This window comes from Rhinolophus sinicus, chromosome 14 (genome assembly GCF_057876585.1).
Source record: "Rhinolophus sinicus isolate RSI-liver-muscle chromosome 14, RSI-T2T, whole genome shotgun sequence".
Lineage (NCBI taxonomy): Eukaryota > Metazoa > Chordata > Mammalia > Chiroptera > Rhinolophidae > Rhinolophus > Rhinolophus sinicus.
In genome coordinates, this window is record NC_142514.1 from 87,368,377 (window position 1) to 87,372,698 (window position 4,322).

The 4,322-nt window shown below is 41.3% G+C and overlaps 1 pseudogene; it reads right to left on the reverse strand.

Moving 5' to 3' along the window:
• Nucleotides 1–2,660: 2,660 nt before the first annotated feature.
• Nucleotides 2,661–3,609, reverse strand: LOC109454614 (large ribosomal subunit protein eL6 pseudogene; annotated as a pseudogene).
• Between the last annotated feature and the right edge of the window lie 713 nt (nucleotides 3,610–4,322).

Sequence of the window (4,322 nt, forward strand, 5' to 3'; positions counted from 1 at the left end):
AACTTCCCACTGACTCCCAGTATGAAATACCCATTGGCTCTCAAAAAGGAAACTCTAGAACCAACTTTGAGAAATAACAATCTGGTCTCTTTTTAAAGAAACACTGGCAACATTAAAACTACAGGGATTCTATAAACTGATGGGTAAAATTATTTACATGTCTAAGAAGCAATGTGGAGGGAAGATGCAAAACTCCTAGGCTAACTCCAGTGCACCCTCTAACAAATTACCTAAAAATATATTCAGGATGCCTTCACTATGAGGGCTTATGTGATCAACAGTGAATAAAGGCTCCAAATTCAATGTGTCACCCAAGCGCGCTATTGCTGAGAGCAACAGGAGCCTCTGGGGAAAAAAAAAAGAAAGAAAGAAAGAAAGAAAATTCACAGTAAATTAAGTACAATTAGCAGAGCAAACATCAACACCACTAGCCCAGTAAAAAAGTAATCACTCAGCCTTCATTCTCAGCACCCATTAAGACTTGAACCATTTCTCAAATCAGTGATCTTTGTAAGTGATGATTGTCATGAACGCCTGCCTAAATTAGGGAATCCTCATTAAGGGGTACCATAATGATATTAAACTTCAGCCTTTGCTAAGAAGTAGAGGTAATAAAGCTTCCCAAGAAGTGACAGCATATATTTTTGATCCAACCCATAAAAATAGCTAAATACTTTCTAATGCTTTGATAAGCTAGGCTTTTTTTTTTTTTAATGTTCCTTTAAGACGCATTTTCTCAAATGGTAGACATTTAGAGCTGAAAGGGACCTTTGAAAGCATATAGTTCTATTCCCTCATTTAACAAATCAGAAGATTGAGGCCCAGATATGTCAAATGATTTACACAGTATCTTACAGCCAGTTAGTTCCAGACCTGGCTTACCATATGTAAATATAATCAGAACAAAACCTCATAGAGACAGAAGCCTAAAAGCATCTGCACTTGTCTGCTTTTGCCCCCTCAAGTAGACACCAGAAAGAATCTGCTCAATTCAGGTAAATGAACATGACTATGACAAACATACTCCAGAAAGGCTTGTCGGATTCAGCAAATGAAAATACAGGACACCCAGTCAAAGCTGAATTTCAAAGAGGAATGAGTAACTTTCTGGTACCAGCATGTCCCTAACAGGACATTGCATTTTGCTTTGTTTTATTATCTGAATATTTATTTTTATCTGAAATTTGTTTTTATCTTTAAGCATCTTGTCTATTATCAGCAAATCCTAACTCAAGCCCTTATGAAGATGATAAAAAGAAGTAATGAGAACTGTCAAACCGGTGACATTGTAGTACAGATGTGTTAGGGCCGCCATAACAGCACCACAGACTGGGGGCTGAAACAACAGAAGTTTGTCATCTCACAGTTCTGGAGGCTGGAAGGCTGAGATCAAGGTGTCAGCAGGCCTGGTTCCTTCTGAAAGCTGAAAGGAAGAATCTGGGCCTGGCTCCTCTCATAGATTCTGGTGGTTTTGGGCAAACTTTGCGTTGCTTGGCTTGTAGCACAGATCCTCCCAATCTCTGCCTTCATATTCGCAGGGTGTTTTCCCTCAGTACATGTCTATGTCCAAAGTTTCCCTTTATATAAGGACAGTGTTCGTATTGAATCAGCACCCACCCTTGAACAACATGGGTTTGAATTGCACGGATCCATTTGTACGTGGATTTATTTTCAATAAGGACAGTAAATGTACTTTTTCTTCCTTATGACTTTCTTAATACCAATTTTTTCTCTAGCCTACTTTATCGTAAGAATGCAGTATATAACACGTTACATACAAAATATGTGTTAACCAACTGTTGACCAATAAATATGTTATTGGTAAAGCTTTCAGTCAACAGTAGCCTAATTAGTAGTTACATTTTGGGGGGAGTCAAAAGTTACACATGGATTTTCAACCATGCAGGGTTCAGCACCCCTAACCCTTGTATTGTTCAAGGGTCAACTGTAATTATATCTGTAATGGCCCTATCTCCAAATAAGGTTTCATTCTGCAGTACTGGGGGTAAGGATTTCAACATATGAATTTGGAGGAATATGACCCAACCCATTACAAATATCAATGAGAATGACATATGGCTTGTAACACATCTTTAAGTACAGTTGACGCTTGAACAACACAGGTTTGAACGGCGTGGGTCTGCTTGTATGCAAATATTTTTTTCAGTAAATACACAGTCAGCCCTCTGTATTTCTGGATTTCTCATCCATGGATTCAACCAGCCATGGATAGAGAACAGTATTTTCGATTCACAGTTGGGAATCAGAGGCAGAGGGCCAACTGCATGCATTGTTCTACACCATTTTATATAAGGGACTTAAGCATCTGCAGATTTTGGTATCCATGAGGGTCCTGGAACCAATCCCCTAAGAATACCGAGGGACTACTGTAGTTTAGTTTTGGGGGAGTCAAAAGTTATATGTGGACTGTTTTACTGCATGGGGGCTCGGTACCCCTGACCCCCACATCATTCAAGAGCCAATTGTACTATAGTCTATAAAAGGTACACAAGACAGTTCTAATAGCAATCAGTTTCCTCCTCACTCCACACAAGTGATAACTCTTAATCTATTTTGACGAGAAATACTTCAAAATGAAGCTGGGTCCCCCCTCCTTTTTTTAACAGATCAGGCATTTAATTAGGGTCTTTGTAATTAATTCAGAACACCAGTTTATGAGGCTAACCCCCACTTGTGAGAGGAAACACAGAGAGGAGGTCGCCCTGGAGCTGAGGAACAGCTTTGATTTTTGACAGAATTTGCGAGTCCGTGGCTTTCTGATCACCCTTGCGCTGCTCCGTAATCTTGTATTTCTCTTTCTCTGTGTTGAAGCCCTCTCCCTCCTGGTGTCTGCGCTTATGCAGCTTCTTCTTCTTCTTCTTGAAGTAAGAATCAGTGAGACGTTTGGGGATTTTCACACCACTGATATCAATTTTGGTGGAGGTGGCGATGACAAATTTCTGGTGTGTTCTATGCAGAGGAACTTGAGGGACAGATGTCCAGTCACAAGTAGGAAGCCACTGCTCAGCTGCTTCAGGAAAACCACCCTCTTGCCTCTATGGTGCCCAGTGGATGATCAGAATGGTCCCGGGAGTGTTGCTGGCCCACAGTTTTCTCACGTGCTGACTGAAGAGTTTCTTGCCATAGCTCAGCAGCTTTTAAGACACATCTTCAGTAGGATAGTATCTAGGCATTTTGTGAAGTTTCACCACTCAGGTGCCACCATTCTTGTAGCCACCAACTGCTTTTGTAACAGCAGCAAGAACCTTCTCCTTTTTCTTTTCAATCCTGGATTTAGCTGCTGAGTACTTCCTCTTGTACATGGCCTTTCAGGAATACATAGCTGATCGGGAATATGTGCCGATTCCTTCGACCAGGACAGGGTTTCGGCTGCAGTGGGGCTTCCCCTTCTTAGGCTTTTGGCCTTGAGGTTCGTCTTCTTAATCTTGCCACCAGCATCAGCCTGCTTGGCTTCAGGTTTATTCTCCTTAGTGTCCGGCTTCTCAGCTTTTTCACTCACCATCTTGCAGGATGGGAAAGAGAACGAAGTTCTGGATCCTCTTCTATCTCTTAGTACTTTTCTCTAAATGTGACCTTCTTGCTACTTATTGCCAAGCACAGGATTGTTCTTAGGTTTTGCATTTAGGCACTGTCCTTGGGATCAGAACTTGGTTTCTGAAGAGGAGTTTGAGTCCCTCTTCAGAGGTTGGCTGCTTGCTTTGCTTACTAAGAAAGATGACTACATAAGGCTACTACTTTCCGCCTCCTCCCATCTGAGCCCTCACCCTGTACCTCAAGTGGCCTTGTTCCCTCTGACCTCACCAGCTTGATGAGAAGCATTGGTAATGTGAGGGGCATGTGAGAGCCCTTTTGTCAAGAAGACTCTCTTCCTGCTTGAAGTTTGAGCTGAAAGTGGACCACAGAATCTGGTCATTGTAATTACTGTCTAACTATTTTAGGCACCGAACTACGTTATGCTCCATATGAGGCCCAGATACGTCAATTGATTTACTCAATGTCTTCAGATAGTTAGTTGCAGGACTAGTTTAATATGTAGGAAATCTAGTCAGAAATAAACCTCTTTGAGACCAAAGTCTACAAACATTTCTACCAACAGAGCGAGACTTCAAGTGAAATGTCCTTTCCTCTACACCAGGCAGTCTCCTATTATTTCCTGGAAAGTCAACCAAAGATGCAAGACTTACTTGAGTATAACCTAATCAAGATGGTTTCTTTAATCAATAATGACTTTGGACAGTGACTTCCATAGCCTTGATTGAGTTGTGATATTTGCTTTGAAGTTTGCACCAAAAACTGTAGGT